Source organism: Simochromis diagramma, unplaced genomic scaffold (genome assembly GCF_900408965.1).
Source record: "Simochromis diagramma unplaced genomic scaffold, fSimDia1.1 OVJJ01000822.1, whole genome shotgun sequence".
Taxonomy (NCBI): domain Eukaryota; kingdom Metazoa; phylum Chordata; class Actinopteri; order Cichliformes; family Cichlidae; genus Simochromis; species Simochromis diagramma.
In genome coordinates this window covers 884,126-904,487 of record NW_024387520.1, presented here as the reverse complement: position 1 = coordinate 904,487, position 20,362 = coordinate 884,126, and the positions used below count along the sequence as shown (strand labels likewise).

The 20,362-nt window shown below is 45.1% G+C and overlaps 1 pseudogene; it reads right to left on the bottom strand.

The window, feature by feature from the left end:
• The window catches only part of LOC120726214, a 40,749-nt pseudogene extending 20,740 nt beyond the window's left edge, over window positions 1-20,009 (bottom strand).
• Window positions 20,010-20,362: the final 353 nt, after the last annotated feature.

The window sequence follows — 20,362 nt, the reverse complement described above, 5'->3', positions numbered from 1 at the left end:
GGAGACTTCAATGCTCACGTGGGTAACGACAGCGAGACCTGGAGGGGCGTAATTAGGAGGAACGGCCTCCCTGATCTGAACCTGAGCGGTGTTTTGTTATTGGACTTCTGTGCAAATCACAGTTTGGCCATAACGAACACCTTGTTCGAACATAAGAGTGTCCATAAGTGCACATGGCACCAGGACGCTCTAGGCCGCAGGTCGATGATCGATTTTGTAATCGTATCACCAGGTCTGGTGATACGATTACAAAATCGACCATATGTTCTGGACACTCGGGCAAAGAGAGGGGCTGAGCTGTCAACTGATCACCACCTGGTGGTGAGTTGGATCAGGTGGCGGGGGAGGATGCTGGACAGACCCGGTGCACCTAAACGCGTAGTGATGGTGTGTGACGCTGCTGCATTGAGCTGCGGCTGCAAGATGGTTGGTGCCTGTTGTTGTCATGATTCGGCTGTGTGGCAGGCAGGAGAGGACCCAAACGCAAACTCACGGAGACAAAACGTAAACTCAAAAACACAGCTTTAATGCTGGCAAAGGGTGAAACACAAAAACAGTACTAAACTAAACTGGGAAAGCTAAACATAAACTATACCAGGAACCACGGGGAGAATCACACACAGCATGAGGGAGACTACGACACAGAACTGAGGGAGACTCAGACAGAAATACACAGAGGGTTAACGAGGAAAGTGGGAACACACGGGGAACACAGCTGACACAGATGACCATAACGAGACAGGGCGGGGTGAACATAACACTGACGGGAGACGGGCAGAGTCAAACAGGAAGTACAGAGGTTCAGACAGGAGGAGAGAGAACGCGGGGAAAACACAGACATAACGGGCTGGGGGGAAACATGGACCAACCACAAAGGGAGACGAGGGCTCATAAATACACAGAGGGCACACAGGGGGGAGAGAGAGCACGGGGAGAACTTGGACATAACGGGCAGGGGAAACGTGGAATAAAACATAAGGAGAGACGAGGGCTCACAGATACACAGAGGGGCACACAGGGGGTAAAAGCCACGAAGGGAAAACACTTAGGGAACAACACAACAGGGCAACTCAGGAAACATGGCCTAAATAGGGAACAAAAAATACAAACATACAAGAAAACTAAGAATACTGGGCCAACATGGCCCAGGACCATGACAGTACCCCCCCCACAAGGGCTGGCTCCCGACAGCCAAAACCCGAGAACCAAGACAAAAACAGAAAACAACCCACCCAGGGCGGGAGGTGGGGGACCAGGACGGAGGGACCAGAACAGGAAACAAAAACGAACAACAGAAAACACAGGAGCACAAGACCATAGTACAAATAAAGTTCAGGGGGCCGACCCAGAGCCCACCGGCACAAAAGTCCACGGGTCGCACGGTCGGGGGGCCGACCAGGCGGGTGGCACAGGTGACAGAGCTGGTCCGGAGGCCGGCCGTGCGGAAGGCAGCGACGAAGGAGACGACGGGGCAGTTCAGGGGGCCGGCCGCGCGGAAGGCAACGGCGACGACGTGGAAACAGTTCAGGGGGCCGGCCGCGCAGAAAGCAACGGCGACGACGTGGAAACAGTTCAGGGGGCCGGCCGCGCGGAAAGCAACGGCGACGACGTGGAAACAGTTCAGGGGGCCGGCCGCGCGGAAGGCAACGGCGGCGACGAAGGAGCAGTTCAGGAGGCCGGCCGCGCGGAAGGCAGCGGCGGCGGCGAAGGAGACGACGGAGCAGTTCAGGGGGCCGGCCGCGCGGAAGGCAGCGGCGGCGGCGAAGGAGACGACGGAGCAGTTCAGGGGGCCGGCCGCGCGGAAGGCAGCGGCGGCTCTCCAGTGTTAGGCGTACTGTCCATGGCCCAGTGGGCACAGGACCAGACGAGGCAGGACCAGACGACAGCGAAGCACAGGCTGGAGCTGCGCCAGACGAGGACGAAGACTCGGACGAGGCTGGGCCGGACGAAGACTCGGACGAGGCTGGGCCGGACGAAGACTCGGACGAGGCTGGGCCGGACGAAGGCTCTGAGGCTGCAGCGGACGAAGGCTCTGAGGCTGCAGCGGACGAAGGCTCTGAGGCTGCAGCGGACGAAGGCTCTGAGGCTGCAGCGGACGAAGGCTCTGAGGCTGCAGCGGACGAAGGCTCTGAGGCTGCAGCGGACGATGGCTGGACGGGCCCCTCGGACCCTCCAGCGGAGACAGATGGCTGGACGGGCCCCTCGGACCCTCCAGCTGAGACAGGAGGCTGAACGGGCCCCTCGGACCCTCCAGCTGAGACAGGAGGCTGAACGGGCCCCTCGGACCCTCCAGCTGAGACAGGAGGCTGAACGGGCCCCTCGGACCCTCCAGCTGAGACAGGAGGCTGAACGGGCCCCTCGGACCCTCCAGCTGACGAAGCGTGAGGCTGGTGTGGTTCTCCGGAACCACCAGCTGACGAGGAAGGCTGCTGGACGGGCTCCTCGGGCCCTCCAGCTGACGTGGCATGACCAGTAGGTGCAGAGACCACCGGCTGAACAGAAGGCTGAGTGGGTGACGGAACAGATGACTGAGCTGAACAATGGGGAGCTGGCTGAGCTGCACAGTGGGCTAAGGGCTGAGTTAACGGAAGCACAGGAAAGTGTACTACAGACTGGGCTGCTAACAGCGCTAATGACTGAGCTAAAGACTGAAAGGCATGCAGTAGTGATGGCGGTGTGGATTGTAGACCGAATTCTCCTGAGCCCTTAGTAGAAACAGGGACGGGTGCAGGCACATGCCGGACACTGGCCACTCCCACCCGAGGAGTAGGTACGGGTGCGGAGACGGGCTGTATCCTGGCTGACCTCACCCTGGGGACCGGAACAGGCACCGGCAACGGCTGGGCAACTGCCCTTCCCACCCGAGGAGCTGGTACGGGTGCAGAAAGGGACAGAGCCTCAGCCGGCCTGGAAACCAGAGCGGGGACTAACTGGGCCTCAGCCTCCCCCACCCGAGGAACTGGTACGGGTGCAGAGGTACGCTGGGCCCGAGCTGCCCCGGGAGGAGAAACACGAGCAGGAAAAGGAGCAGGCTCAGAAAAAACAGTCTTAGAAACAGCAGGCTCAGGGTCGACAAAAATAGATCTGTCAAAAATGAACCCGCCGTCCACTTCATGTTTTGCAGTCTTAGTATTAGCAGTCCTTGTTTTAATAGTTTTTGAAATCCTTGGGTTAACAGTTGTAGAGTGAGCCGACTTGGGGATGACTGAACCGGACCTGACAAAACCCGAACAGACGGAACCGGAACTGAGTGTGTTTGACCTGGTAGAGTGGTTCACAGTTTTCCCTTTCACAGCATTTACAGCCTTTGGCGAGTGCTTATTGTCTGTGATTTCTCCCTGTTCAAAGGGAGCAAAATGAAAAAACTTCTCCCAGTCTATGTCGTCGTCCATCAGGGACACATCGACAGGATCAGGAGTGTGTCTATTGTTCTTAATGTCCAGAGAAGCGGAAGAAGGATAATCAGTGTAGCTCACCACCGGGAGTTGCTTAACATGGTCCATCTTATTGCGGCGTGTGCGCCGCTTCCTACGGGGAGGGGAAGCGGGCGGAGAGAATAGCTGAGCCTCCGGCGTGCAGAACGGCGACACGGAGGCTGGAGCGTGGGCAATTGAAGGGACGCGGAGAATTCCCACCTGAAGCGGCCGCGGCTTGGGTGCAAGTGAAGCGGCAGGTGGGGGCTTTCAGCAGCTCCGGGGACCACCGAGAGCCAGCCGAGTTCCTCGGAAAATCCGCCCGTAGTCAGGAGCGCGCCACGGCCTCAAGCAGAGCTCCTCCTCTAGCTCAGCAAAGGCAGCATCCTGACGCTCACGCAGCTGAGAGCGGTTTGCTGGGTCCATGTAATGGTCGTAGTCTTCTGTCATGATTCGGCTGTGTGGCAGGCAGGAGAGGACCCAAACGCAAACTCACGGAGACAAAACGTAAACTCAAAAACACAGCTTTAATGCTGGCAAAGGGTGAAACACAAAAACAGTACTAAACTAAACTGGGAAAGCTAAACATAAACTATACCAGGAACCACGGGGAGAATCACACACAGCATGAGGGAGACTACGACACAGAACTGAGGGAGACTCAGACAGAAATACACAGAGGGTTAACGAGGAAAGTGGGAACACACGGGGAACACAGCTGACACAGATGACCATAACGAGACAGGGCGGGGTGAACATAACACTGACGGGAGACGGGCAGAGTCAAACAGGAAGTACAGAGGTTCAGACAGGAGGAGAGAGAACGCGGGGAAAACACAGACATAACGGGCTGGGGGGAAACATGGACCAACCACAAAGGGAGACGAGGGCTCATAAATACACAGAGGGCACACAGGGGGGAGAGAGAGCACGGGGAGAACTTGGACATAACGGGCAGGGGAAACGTGGAATAAAACATAAGGAGAGACGAGGGCTCACAGATACACAGAGGGGCACACAGGGGGTAAAAGCCACGAAGGGAAAACACTTAGGGAACAACACAACAGGGCAACTCAGGAAACATGGCCTAAATAGGGAACAAAAAATACAAACATACAAGAAAACTAAGAATACTGGGCCAACATGGCCCAGGACCATGACAGTTGTGGTGGTAACCCCGAACCAAATGGTGGACACCAGAGGTGAGGGGGGCTTATCGGGCTTGGTTAGCCTGTGGGACTTCGGAGGCAGCTGACAGGTACTGACAGACCAAGTGGAATGCGGCTCGGGCAGAAGCAAAAACTCGGGTGTGGTAGGAGTTCGGAGAGGCCATGGAAAAAGACTTTTGGACTGCCTCGAAGAGATTCTGGCAAACCGTCAGGCGTCTCAGGAGAGGAAAGCGGTGCTCTACCTGCACTGTGTATAGTGCTGGCGGAGCGCTGCTCACTTCGACTGAGAAAACTGTCGAGCAGTGGAAGGAATACTTCGAGGACTTCCTTAATCCCACTGACACGTCTTCCGAGGAGGAAGCAGAGGCTGGGAATGAGGGGGATGACCAGCAAATTTCCGGGGGCGAGGTCACTGAGGCAGTTAAACAGAGGCACCAGAGAGCCCCTGGTGTGGATGAGGTCCGCCCCAAGTTCCTGAAGGCTCTGGACGTTGTAGGGCTGTCCTGGCTGACACGCCTCTACAATGTTGCGTGGCGATCAGGAGCAGTACACCTGGACTGGCAGACCAGGGTGGTGGTCCCCATTTTTAAGAAGGGGGACCGGAGGGTGTGTTCCAACTTCAGGGCCCACGACTCGGCCCCGGATAAAGTGGAAGAGGATGGATGGATGGATTTAAAACATCAAACTGATGATAATGTTCTGCAGAGCTTTTTAGATAGCCTTTGTTTCTTACTGCCACTGTTTGTATTGACAATACACAGGCATGTAGGGAATCATACATGAGGATGCTAAATATCATGCTACTTTCTTGTGATTTTGTTATAATATATATGAATACATGTACAAAGTTCCTGAATAAGTATAATATCTTTGGAAAACAAGATAAACGTGACCAAAAACCTTTACCAAACATGAAGGCTACACGTGTATATCTATAGCTACATAAACAAAAAATAATTATACTCAGTATCTCAAGTACATGAAAATGGGTTTCAACAGGACAAATTAACAAAATCCTGCACTGTGCACTTGTTTTTACTGCACCACAAACCTCTTAAAGTAAGTTCAATGAGAACAAATAAAAAAAATGAACACATGTAAAATACAATGCAAGTCCTTTAAATGTAAATATTGCCCAGACAGAGAGCTGCCTTGGGGGAGGTTTGTGCTTTCTCTTGTTTGTGCTTCTGCATGTTGTTTATTCAGAGAGGTACATTACGACGGAAGTTCAACACTGCCATGCTTTCTCAGGGTTAGCTGGCTTAAAAAAAAAATCCAGTTGGCAATAACCAGTGTCACATCTGTGGTTATCAACTGTTTCTGTGTGCTCGCTTAAAAAGGGGCATTTCACACCTCATATGACTCATCTTCCACACAAAATGAGTGCCGCCTACTAAATGGTAAAAAGAATCTACGAAGACTACAAAAAATATAACAGCAACCATGTTGAAGGAAGGCAGGACATGAATGCTGCAGAAAGCGTAAAATAAGTTTATTTTGAGTTAATATATTTATTCTAACGCTGAAACATTAAAGCTTACGTCCTATAGTGAAATTTATTTTATTGATTCAACAGGTATTGTTGGTGTTCTGACACATATAAAAGTATGAAAGCATTTTCTGCACATTGTCCTGCACATTCCCAGTAAAAAATCGATGCATTAGTATTAACTAGTATTAAAAGAATTGGTGAAAATGTGCCATTTTCAGCAGTTTTTAAAGTGAAACTCCTGACCATTTTTCCATTCACAATCCAACCAAATTGTGGATTTGGATCAGAGTTAGCCACCTGAATGTACAGAATATATATCACTACATCTTAAACCCACAACTGCAAGCACGTAAACATTTGGAGCACTAATCTTAGCACTGAAGAAAAGAAAGGAAACGGTAAGCCTGCTAACAAACACGACACACACACACTCACATCTTTTTTTCTCATCAGAGATAATAATTGTAAAATACGACCTTTGTCAAATCACATCCTGCCCTGGAGAAAACTCAGTCCCGACCACTGCATCACTATGAATCATCTAACTGCTTAATTATTAGTTTATCAGCATAAGTTTACGGAGAGACACTACGACAACAATCATTCATCTTCCCCAAAACAACACTGAGAAGTTAATTATTCAATTCAGGAAAAGAGCGTCTGCATGATATTTCAACATGTACGTGACATTTCTTTTTCTTTGCCAATGTTAAACAAGCAGTCGCTGTATTCCTTCGTGTTGTTATGAAATGACTGTTGTACCTGGCCCGGTTAGTTAACCTCCCCCAAAAGCCAGTGGTAATTATGAACAGCATTACATTTGTTATTGGAGAGAGCTGAATGCACCAATGAAAGGAAAACAAAGAACAACCCCCCCAAAAGCTTAAAAATTAAGCCCAGGATGGCAGGGAAAAGGCATCATTGTAATCCTGATAAAACTCCAGGTCCATTAAGCTCAGTGGTGACTTTTACTCAGAAAAAGAAGAGGTAAATTAAAGGGTCTAAAAATAATGTAATCCTCTCCTTTGACTAGCCCACAGTAGCATTAAGCTGCAGAGCTTTAATAGAGTCACTGATGATCATGAACATTTCCACCAGAGCAGAGTGATAAGCAACTTATACAGTGAAAGCAAAGTGGAAGTGATAGAATAATAGCTCTATTGTGACTGCGGACACAAAGCAGCAGAGTTCAATTAGGAACGAGCAAAAAGCCAAAATCCGGATTAGCACAAAATTTTCTGTATATTTAAAAGAATGGAGAAAATAATGAAATAAGAAAAAATAAGTTGTTTGACTCTATTTCGGGAGAGAACAGCTGGAAATGTTTTTGATGCCAACCGAATGACAGTTCTGGTATTAATGTGTCAGCAAGCTCCTAACAGAGATAAACATCCCAGATGCCTGCTGTGTGACTTTCTGACTCACCCTCGCTAGCTGCAGCACCCAGATCCCAGTTGGCCACATAGACGGGCATTTGAGAAACAATCACTTGAATTGGTTCTCTTTAATGGCTTCATAAAAGAAGTAATTATTCTGCAGCGGGAAGGCGCTGTCAATGGGAGATCAAATGATGTCTTCCACTATCCAACCTTAACAAAGCTCCTCATTCAGGACCTTACAGAGTATCTGCAGCTTTTTCTCAAAAAAGGAAAAGAGCTTGGTTTTTTGGTTTTTTTGCCCCACTTCTCTTCTCGCACCTTCACTAAGCACACAGGATCTCTGCTTTAATTAAAAGTGAATTCTCAAAGCTCAGCTCTGCTGTGAATCTCAGCGCTCTCTGCTTGAATACGCTTAAGGAGGGGATTGCGGAGGGTTTTCAGTAAATGTTTAGTTGGTGAGGAGGAAGAAGAGGAGGAGGAGGAGGAGTGTTGGAGGTAAGGAGGGGAAAAGTCGTGTGGAAAAATGGAAAGTTTCAACAGTCAACAATTAATCTAAAAGCACAAGACTGATTCGCTAGAGAAAATGTAGTTATTTATTAAGAGAGAACAAGGCAAGAGCTTAGACTTTAGAAAAGTGCAGTGCTGCAGCACTCATGAACGTGCATTTGCCTGATCTGTATTTGGTATCACTCATTATCAAACATATTAATATTTATGGGAATCTGTTTACTATTTGTGAGCTGGATTTTTGAGTACTCTTCATTTAGTGCCCACTGTTACCATCATTGTTTGTGGGAAACATATTAGCATGGCTAGGCTAATGCCGCCTAGTGGGCACAGGAAGTGATAAGTAACAAGTTTACGCAGCAGCCAGTTAGATTCCAGGACACATGGTTATACTGTTGATGTCCTTAATCAAGATTCCGTCCAGACTTCCGCTTGAAAGCATGAAATGCGCCATCGATATGGATAAAAGAGTGAGGACCACGTCATCTCTGCTCAAAGCTTTAATTCTTTTTTGTTTGGGAAAATTATACTTTGAGGGGAAATGAGCATAAATAATCTGCTAAATTGTATTCTCTGCTTAGTGCCAGAAAACAACACTAGCATCACTCAGGAGTGTGAAAAACAAGGCCAGGGACCAGAATAAGCCTGGCAAAGACCCCAATCCGGCCCACTAGTAACCTTTGGAAAATGTGATGAAGGGCATCATTTCCTGCTAAACAATTACAAATAAAAACCATGAAAGTTCCTGTTATTTTCACTATCTACCATAGAAATTATAGAAATAAAGTGGGTCCACAAAGGGGAAAAAAGGAGATTTTCTGGGCAATGAGCTGCCAGAACTTTTTCTGTAATTTTACAAATTTATTTATTTGTGCTGCATTTACTACATGACCATTTTTTATTTTATTTTTTATTCTTCTTTGTCTTATATTAAATGGGATTAAATATGTAATTAAACATCTGACACACTGACAGAAATGTGGGTTTGGTTCGGCCCACTTAAGATCAAAGTGGGGTTTATGTGGTCCACTGAGTTCTAACATGAAAGGTTTAGAGGCCTTCGTTACTTATTTATCAAAATAAAATGTTGTGTTAGTGTTAGCACTGCACTCGTCCATGATGCACATAATCCACCGTCTTTGCCAAGACAGTTGACCAAACACAATTCGGTTTTCTGCTATTCCCTCTTGCTGAGTGAAACGGCAGTGCTAGAGCTCATCTCTGATTTAAAGACCACTTAATGTAGAAACAACAAAGGGGACTTACTTAGAATCGGCTTAGCAGTTTAGTTGTATCTCGCAAAAAAAGACCTCTACATAAGTCATTGGGAGGAGGTCAGAAAGAGTGGAGGGTGTATAAAATGCGGGGTTTCAGAAGAGATGAGAGCTCTGGATCCTCAGTCCCACATGTTTTTGGCAGCAATTAGTTATAGCATATAAATGGACTACCAAAAACAGAGCTGGAAGAACAGTGACTATTGGATTTGCATTCACTAAGCGGACAGAATAAAACAACTGCCAACGCAAGCTTGTGGTTATCTAAGCTCGTGTGCATCTAAGCATATGCTCGCCATCGTGTTTTCCGTGCCGGCTTGGGTTGGCCAGGAGATGTTTTTACATGTTATTGCCCACGAGTGACCACAAAAAAATGAAAGAAATTTGACAGATGAGAAAAAAAGCTGAATTATCCCTTTACAAGTGCAAATATGCATTACTCTATTTTTTTTTTTTTAGCAGAATCACTACTGCAGATCAGAGGTTTGACCGCTTTTCGTGCTGAAAACACCAAAAGGAAGCATCTTTCGTTTGTAATGATCCGAACTGCATCCTCTCGTACTCATGGAGTACGGCTTAACTTATTCCCCGAGGAAGATGTTGACACAACTGTCCTTGTGTATCACACAGCTCCTTCTGGACCGCTAGGCAGAGTAAGAACAGAAAAACAGTCGAGTGCTTGGTGGTGCAGCAGGAGGGGAGACAGACCCTCCACTGTATGACACGCATTCAAGCTCCCATGTCAACGAGCAGCCACTCTGCTGAAGTGTCTTTAAGCAAAGAGCTGGATCCTCCAGCACTGTTGTTCTGCAGCTCTTCACTCTCACCTCCCACAGCAAGGGGAAAATGAAAGGAACACTGTTGTTATTGTTACGCAAATACAATGAACAATAGAGCAGACAGGAAATACTCGTTAAACGAAACAATCATTAACGTGGGTTTCAAACGCTCTGAAGACACTTTTGTTTTTACGCCATAGGTATTAACAAAATCTCACTTCCTGTATTCTGAAGTCTTTTCTGGTTCCTGTGAGGAATCACAGTGGTCTAAACCCTACGCAGCTGAAACTGCTGTCACTTAAAGAAATCATTTCAAATTTATTGATTAGAGTTTTTTTTTAAAATAAATTAACTTTGACGTTTGAGTGCTACATATGTCTGGAACACTCCCAACATGATTAAAGAGGTTACTCAGCAAGCTGTGTGGACTATAAAAGGTGATCCTGTCCATGGCACCACATGCTGGGATGACTTCAGCAGATATAAAATCTTGAAACTGCAAGCTGCTGTCTCAGCATGAAGCTCAACAAACAACAGGATTCTGTAAAAGACTCGAGTATGTGGTATTTTTCCACTTCATTCTGTCACTTTATGTGCTTTTTAGATTTAAAGAAAATTCTCATTCTCTTCGGCGCGAGCAAAAACTACACCAGCATGTCTGTTGCCTAACATTTCAATGCATGTGAAACGTCCCTCATTCCTATTTCTCCAAGTATCATCACACAAAATATATATGATGAATGTGATATTATTGCATTGTTATTTGCTACATTTCACCCTTCCATCTGATTAATGTAGAAGCTAATCTGCAGTGTCTGCAGAAATACATTATATTGCATTTGTTAATAATATACCTTATCTATGAAATCTGAACCTAAATAGGTGCCAGTTAGTAAAGTAAAAAGTGTGACATTTTCTGGGAAATATATAGCGGAGGAGAAGCAAATAAATGCAAAACGTACCTCAAAATCTTTTGTAAGCACTCAGCTGGAGTCCACTACATAAAAGCATACGTTTTCCCAGAAAGCGGATGAAATGATCCGTTTTGCAATTCTAAAAAGTTAAACAGCAAACATCTTGAGCTAAGTTCCTTATGAGATTGCAGTGACAGTTGAGTAGTTATATATGTTGAAATAAACCACGAAAAAAAACATCAATGTTTTCAATTTACAGTGTTTGCACAGACCGCAGCCCCAGCAGAGCAGAAGCTTATGCAGCCAAAGCATATGTTTTGAATCATGACTGAAAATTATTTTCTCACTTCACTGGAGAAATGTTCTCCTGCCGCTAGTATTGCAGAAGTCTATATTGCATTTACCACCTACACAAACAACCCACAGCAGAATCTCAAGTAACTGACACCCATACTGGTGGAGTGTCAAAACAGCAACTTATCTGCACTGAACATAACAGCAGCCTCGTACCGACTGACTTTATTTTACTTTACAAAAAAGATAATGAAAGGATAGCATGACAACAGTCTGCTCATCTGTCGTGGAGCGCTGTTGTACACAAGCTGTTTAGCAGTTTTTGATGAGCTGTTCGGTGTGAACAATTACGCAGGGCAGTGAGCTGGGTGCAGTGGTCTGGATGCATTCATCGGAGGAACATGAAGAGCGTACATATAATAGGATGCTCTGTAAGCACGCCTCGCAAAATGTGTAGTGAACCGCGCGCCTCATCAGCATCGCGCAAATCTGCGTGCAAAAGGTCGAGCAGCACCAGAGGCCTACTGTCAACATATCTTTTCCAATTAGATATGAAGATTGTTAGAGGCCTCGCTGCGTTTACGTTCTATTTTTATTCAAATGATGGTGTTGTTGATAAGTTGCTGATGTTCTGATGTCCTCGCTGTCGGTCCCGTCAGTTCAATATTCCCATGACTGAACACTGATAATAACCACAGCAATAATGTGCATGTCAAATTCACACGTATTTTAAGACTGGGGGGAACTACCGTAAGTGGGTTTTTGTGTAGGAGTATGTTAAGATATGCACTTCCTTTACTTAAGAACTTTTCATTAGTTTCTTTTTCTTTAATGTAATTTGGCAGAATATTGAACAGAATTTAGGACAAGGACTATCTGCCTTCTCTAAATTCTGCTTTGTTTTGAAAATCAAATCCTTTGAAGAAAAGGAAGAGAAAGAGAAAGCTTACACTTTGTGTGTGCATGTCTGTGTCTGTGTGTGGTAATGCAGTGTTGTGCCACACTATTTTGATGTGCAACAAAATTACCATAACATAAATTATTTAAATTTTAAGGTGACAACTTGGTAATTATGTGAAGATTTAGGTTGAGGTCAGGTTCACAGGAGTTGAGGTTTATTCGTTTTGCTAAATTGGCAGCAGGGATTTAAGAGTCTGCTGTCTCCCCAACACCCATATTTTTATATTTCCAATTATAAATCTTTGCTTCAGCTAAGAATGTTAATGTAAGTCACAAAACAATGCTTTCACAATAATCTGGTATAAGCCACGAGAAATAACTCCAAGAAACCAAAAATAAATTATGCAGGAATTTGTTTTGCATGCTTGCAAAACTGATTTTTGGCAAGAAAAAGCGTTGTTGATGCTTTGTCCCACTTTGAGTTTTCACATCTTACTTCAGCATTAACCCAAAGAATATATGTAATGCAATAACGGGGTTTGTCTTTAGAAAACCATGAAGAAAATAAATAAGTACAAAGTGCAAAATTTAAAACAAACCAAGTCAAAATCAGGTCTCCTGGTTTCTAAATAACAGAAACAGGAACTAACACAATGGAAACCAAACTAAGTAAAGCTGAAAAGAATCCATCTGACTTAAATCTGCAGATATCTTGGTTTTGCTGCATACTGACAAAATGCCAAACACTGTTTGGCCGGAAAGGAGTGGCCTGGGAAATAAAAAGAAGATCACTTCCTGTGGATGCTGTAATTATGAATCTTCACATATCCCTCAAACAAAAATATGGAAAAAAATATTTATAAAAAACCAAAATATAATCATAATAGATGTATGTGTTTCAAATAAATAGATTCAAAGTAAGCAAGTTATGCATGATAATACTGGACAAACAGAGGAAAAAAATGAAAGGACGCTTGTATGGCACCTTTGGAAGTTTGAGAAATGCTGACGCAGTGGTGCAGGGTTGTATTGTTCTGATAACAAGATGCACTGTGTATTATTGAAAGTGACAGAGCATTTCAGGGCAGTGGTATCCTATTGCATTGTTATGTAAGTGTTGTTTGAGACTAATAAAAAAGATAGAAGCTGGTATCTCCCATGCACACAGCCCTTCTGCTTCGAGGGTTGAAACAGAAGCAGGTTCATTTAAAATGAGGTTGGTAGGGGCTCGTCAGACCCATCTTCTCCCGCTGTCTCATGAATTTCACTCTGACCAGTATATCTTAGAGATTCTTGTTTTTCCCAATGGCTTATGCTACGGTAGACGTAGAAATGGCTACAGTATCTGGGGATTTCTGACAGCTGCTTGCTTTGGGCTCGCAGAAAGGAGCGTGCCTCAGTGCTGCAGCCTGTATGAATAAAATATGATGTGCACATAGAGTAGTGCTTCACTGTTGCTCTGATGCAACATGGAACAACATCTCTAAAGCAAAGGAAGAAAGAAGAGAGCTGCCTGTGTTTACAACTGAGTATGTGAGATACAGAAACGGAAGTCTATGAAGCAACTGCGTGACGACAGTGAGGTGCTCAGTAATTTTCCCAAGGAAATTCTCACATTTCAAACATGCAGTTGCATTTATTTAAATTCTCCGTTCACCTGGGCCCCAAATACACATTTACTCACTTCCTTCTCCTTCTTGTGGTGCAAAGAGCTTTGGTTTTTATCTCCACCTCCCTAAGGGACTGTGCATTAGAAGAAATAGACCCACTGAAGTCTGCGGACTAAGCTGTGAACACAGCAAAAACAAAACAAACACAAAAAACACAGAGGCGAAGATTTATCATGGAGTACTTTGGATTATGAATTCTTTAAGGTCTGGAATAAACAGAGAGCGATTAGCCCCTCTAAAAGGCCCTGTAGTTAATCCAGGAGAGTGCTGAACATTCGAGCAGTCATTTCCAGGCTGGGTTACTTCTCATGGTTTCTGCATTTACTGCTCTGCATGTGGGAAATGTTGTGGAGATGATATCTCTAAAAGAATAGACGTGATAATGCATTCATACTGTGTTAGGTCAAAAACAAATAAACAAGAGACTGCAGGAACTGATTAGAGCCTGATCTGTAGCATATTTAAGTAGTAATTGTGCAGATGACACAACAGAATTCCCATATGCTGCAAACTACTTAGCATGCAAGCAGAGAAGTCTAAATAAACAGCTGAAAGTTGTGGATAAATAGCTGAAGTGTCACAGTACGAAAGGAGAGCTTCTTGAACAATTCCAGGATGTTTTGTGTGGATTCACGAGGGCAAGTGTTTTCTTAACGAAATAACACAGAATAACTGCATAAAGTAATTTCTTCAAGAGGCCGGGAACCACTAGAGTCGAGAGCCTGACACTGAAAATAATGTGTTTTGAGCCGAGTCTGAGTGCAGCCAGATCGCGTTTAAGTTGCCAGTTGACTGAGGAGAGGGGCTGAACTGGGAGTCGGTGAGGCACCGAGTGAAAACTCGAGCTGAGTCATCCTACCACCCCCGAGCAACCTGGGAAACATCTGCACCATCACCGAGAGAGGGGAGGTGATGAGGGTTGACATGGCGTGGCGATGGGCTCGTGCTTGACCAGGCGTGGTGCAGTCACTGCGTGTGATAGCTCCCAACATCTCATCCAACCTGAGCAGCATTACTGACAGATGGAGAACATTAGCACAGAGGAGGAGTTCATGTGTGCGCGCTCTGCTCACTGCCAGATTCAGAAAAGTAGCCGATAAGGGGATAGACTTAGCCGCTTATCCTGCTTGCTGCTGGAAATTAATGGAACAACATGTAAGGCTGAGTGTAAGAATAATAAGCCCCTACTTTAGGCGTGCCGTGTATAAATAGGCGCAGCTTGGTTGCCGATGCACATCTTTCAGATGAGATCCCAGGAGATGCAATTACTGAGCAAACAACTGTGGTAAAAAAAAAAAGTGCAAGTATTTACCCTTTAATGACACACTCCCAACAGGAAATGAGTGAAAGTAGTTTATCCATTTAAAAACCCGAGTATCCTGTTATTTCACGGGCAGATGAGTGGTTTGGGGAGGAACAAAATGATGCACATTTTGATTTGCCCAAGTAGTTCATTTTACAGCAACCTGACAAATTTCTCTAGCAAGTGTGACGGCCCAATTAGGGAGCAGCATGCTGAAAGGAGATCTGAAGCCAGCGCTGACACTGACTGCACAAGTTGACAGACCCGGAGGGGGCTCCACTCCTTCAGATTCTTTATCACACCGGGGCTCCTGCTGCTGTGCTGCAGTATTGTTGGGACAGGGTTTATCAAAATCTTCTGACATCCTCTTTAAAGCACAAGCTTGTCTAATTCTTTACGGTGCAGTCTGGAAGTGGATGGATGTGTTTTTACAGACTGACTAACACTGCTTGGAGTTATGTTCCCAATGCTGAGAGAGCACCACAGGGCTGGAACATGGAAGGAACATCTTCTTTATTGACCTAATAAAACTAATCAAAGAATCCCAGTGTTTTGCTGTCATTAAATTATACTTTGTAGCCAATATCTTTAACGACACTGTAAACAAATTACGTCTTGTTATCTCAACTCCCACATTACTCAGCTTCCTTAATCGGACTATAAATAACTTTTATGTGAAAAACTCATTTAGGACTATAAAAGGCAGCTTTTTGGTTAAGGTCAAGAACATTACCCAGAGACTTGCACGCAGGCATGCGGTCAGACAGTCTTGGTCTCCGGTTCCTAAAAGCGGAGTTAGTAAACTACATTTTTTCCCCCATTTAAAGCCTCTCCTGTTGCCAGATTGGACTTCTGTTGGGGCAGCAGGTATAAAACACAGAGCCCAGCAGTTTAACACCAACAAAAGGCTTCTTGTGAAGCAGAGATCGAGTTGAAGAAAGAACAAGGAGGTCTGCTACTCAAGGTGAACAATTACAGTAGTGATGTACTAATCCCGCCGACAGGCAGAGTCTCAAGGTCAGCTGTAGACCACAGAAAATGTGTCTTTTAAAGTCACCTTTTTCTCCTTATCGTCTGCTCCTTATCTGTTTCCATTTTACCCAATTTACACTCTATTTACCCTCCCTCTCAAACACCTACAACATCACGCCATCTGACTAGACGTTAGCAATCAGACAGCTGCGAGGCAGCCTGATGGCACAGAGAACAAACAAGGAGCTCGAGACCCTGACACAACAGTAAATGTTTTGATAGTTCCAGTTCAAGGACAAAGCTTTAAAAGAGAAGAGCGTGTTTTCCACATTGGGTGAGTACCAATCTATGTAGCCAACAAAAAAATCTGTTTAATTACAATTATCTGCTGAGAAAATACACCCTGTGTTCAGAAAACTAAAGGACCTGATTGCACGGTTAAGCGCGGGGTGAATGCAATTTGACGGCAGGTGTTGCTTTTGGATTGCACGAGAGGTTGGCGGTCGCATTTCAACTTTGAACTTTAAATTTCCACAATAACTTAAGAGTAACATGCAAAAAAAAGAAATATGGTTCGTGTTCCAGAAACCAAAAAAAGGTTGCAACTGATATTTAGCTGCGCTCGAATAATTATGCACTGTGCACTTGATTAAGATATAAAAAGTATGCAATAATTACCCACTGAATGTCTTTGCCTCTGTTTAAAAACACACTCGGTCTGCCAGGATGTAAGGAGATCGACGACATGCAAGCACATAACCTTGCACTGTGACTCAGACAGATACAAACAGAGGCCTCATATTAGCCTCGGTTGGATTAAACATGTCCTCAGTAGGGTGCCTGTGTCTGTCTGAGAGAAAAGCCTGAACAGCAGGTCTCTGAGTTCAAAAATATAATTGGCTTTTACATTATATTCACTCACTGCAAACTGACTGTGAGCACTGTGAAAGGTTTTTTCACCTGATCATCAGAACAGAGACAAAACAGATCGACTTGAAGGTGGTAGACTATATCGTCTAGATGTTTCCTTTTTAACATCGAGGTTGCTTGTCTTCTTCTTCCTCAGTTTATTTGAGCCTGATAAGTGCATCTGCAAATTTAATATCTTTGGACAAAATCCCCCACACTTGACTTACAGATTAGTCTTTCGGGGTTTCCCAGCTTTGTCTGATGTCTGCCTCGCAGTATTTCCTCACCACCTGTCTAGGCTGTCATTATCTGGCTACGTCTCACAGAGGAAGTCTGCCGTTGTGAATAATCCTGGTATAAGCTGAAAATCTGGCTGAAATGTGCACACGGCGAGGGTGACCCACTCCTTCGGCCTGTGCAGCCGTAACACAGTTTTAAAGATTATCCTCTTTCTAAAATCAACTCTTTCTTCAAGGAAACTGAAAAAAATCAGTTACTGACAAACATGAAGGGACAGCGCTAGTTGTGTTTGGTATTCACATCCATGCCACTCACTGTGAAACTACTACTGTGTGTTTGAACGTCAGACACTATAAACAGTCGAAAACCAGCCAAGTATTTAATGCTAAGCTATTTTTGTACACGCTCTAATGAGGATCTTGACATCCTTTCTTGACGGTAATATATCAGGAAGGAGCGCACCATCCAGTCTAGTGGTGCTGCACCACCCTCACGTCACTGTAATGGCTTTCACAACCACGCAAACTGTGATTCCTCTGGCGATCTTCAAAGCTTGCGTCCACTGGATGCGATCCATGGCACGTCCCCGACAGGTCGCCAAGAGGATGAAGAAATAAGCGCTGGAGGAATTCAAAGCCTTCTCCCTCTGCCGCCAGTCACCAAGTCACTACACAAAGGACTTCATATGTAAGCACATTCAGGTTTCTCACAGTTAATCCTGTGTGTGAAAATCATTCACATTCAGCATCAAGTTAAAAAGAAAACATTTTTTCTTTCAGGATTTCATCTTCATGGTCACCAAGAGGATCCTGGAGATACAAAATGCGGTGACTTTGACCCTGATGATTCACTGCATCGGCAGCAGAATCTATTTGACTGCTGTACAAATATGAATTTCAGCCATCAGCATGTTTCCCTGACGTCTGTTCACTTCTGCCTGAGGGAGGACTGAGCTCGTGGGAGAGCACAGCTAATGTTAGCAACAATAAAATCTATGCGATTTTATTTTTAAACGAGCATCAGCAGGTTCCTGCCTGGCACAAATGAAACCACAACAATATTCAAATGCAGCAGAAACGCAGATTTCCAGTGGTTTCCGCTCAAATAAAGTGAAATCGAAAACGGTTAGGTAATATTTTACAGTGATGTTCACAGTATTGATCAATTCAGCTTGGACTAGATTCAGGAGCTATGAACTGAGTGCCATAACAAGCGGTCTGTCAGGCTCTATGCTTTTTATTTACTGCCATGACAAGTGCTGAAACACCAGCATGACCAATTAGTCCCATTCATCAATTGATTTTTGAGCATTGTGATCCATCTTAACAGCCACTACGCTCTTCTTCTCCCACCTCCACACTCCACAATGAGCAGTTTCTCAATACAGTGAACACCAAGGTCATCAGAAACAAGAAGGGTTACTGGAGGTCGCTCAATGTGCATAATATTCTGGTAATGCTGAGGATGAATGATTAAATATAAATTACACATTTACACTGTATTATTTTATTGTTTCTTGATGCAAAATCTCACTTGTACACTTTATAAAAGACAGTGGAAATGTTTTCAAACCGAGGTAAACCTAAAAAATATTCAGTACACTGCAAAACACTTGAGAGAAGCACTTTAAGAGAACCACATAACCTCAGGTACAGAGACAAACATCCTTGAAAATACTAAAATGGTTTCCCAAACCAAATAAATAAACGGCTATGAATACAGGCCTCTTTTCAGAGTCTCGGTTTGCAGCTCTTCAAAAAAAAAAAAATAGCAGGTGGGCTTTAATGAAACGCCAGGATCTTCACACAAATGCTGAAGGGGTTCTGACTGTGGCCACCAGACGGGCACCTGGTTAGACTGACGCATTTTTAGCGACCACTGCGCTGAGGAGACAGCAGAAGACGTTGCATTAAAAATATAAAACATTCACTTCCGCACTGGGTTAGTCTGCAACTATGTTAAGAGCAGAATAGCTTCGAAAATCTAGTTCAAATGGATATTTTTAGTACCGGCGGTTCAGTATAAGCAAATCATATGGCCAGTCTTTTCAACAAGTGACAGTCAAATTCTGCAAAAACCATTTCTGAGCTGTGGTTTTTGGTCTGAATCACTATTCCAGAGCAGCTGCACTGCGAGAACATCAGGACTTCTGCAACACCAACACTAAGCAAGCAAGCAAGCGCTGCTTTTGCAGGACATATTTCGAGCTGCTGCAGTGAAAAGGGAAAAAAACATATATATGTGTCCTGTGTGTGTGTGTGTGTGTGTGTGAGTAGTCTTCGGGCTTACCTTGAACATGAGTCAGAATAAGGCTCTCAACACAAGCTTTGGTGTTGTTGCAGTTCACAGGACGCAACTCAGCTCAGGATGGATGGTCACCCCTCGGGCTCAGACATGATTCATATCCACGATAACTCGGCCAAAAATGAAGAGCACCATACTCTCAGAAAAGCCCTATAGTGCTAATGTTAGTTTGTCAATCCCATTAGCCCGTACAGTCTCTCTGTGCTGCTCAATAATCTGCTGTAGTGCAGATGAACCGCTACGCGCTTCCAGCTCTCAGTCCGAGGAGAAAGAGGGAGTAATGTTAATGGCCTCACCAATGGACGAGCCCCTCTGAAACAGTCCGGTCTTCGCTCCGGTGGCTCCAGTCATCTGTTTGGGTCAAACAGCGAACGCATGCGGTGAGTCGACTTGTCGTTTCTGTCGCCCGTCCGATTAGAAGAGGGCTGTTTGACGCGGCGAAGAGGCAGTGCCGCCGCACCGTGTGCCCTGCGCTCCCACGCGGACCAACAGCACTGCCTGCTGTACTTAAAGAGACACAGCAGAGCACACAGAGGCGCAGCAGTCCCCGCACTCCTCCCGACGCTCAAGCTTTCCGGGCCACACAGGTGACCACTCAGCGCGGCGACGATGCGCTCCCCTGCGGATAAGCTGATAAAAAATGCGATTTTCATTCAGGATCAGGTGCAGTGTTTGCACATGCAAGCGGTCTGCGTGGGTTATATGTTCTGCGATGGATCGAGCATCCAAAAGTTTGGGTATCCTTATTTAGGATTCTCCAAAAGGCAATTTTAAGGCCTCGTTTTGTTTTGCTTTGCACATTTTCATAACTTGGAAAAGCAAAGTTTTGGAAAGCAAACACTT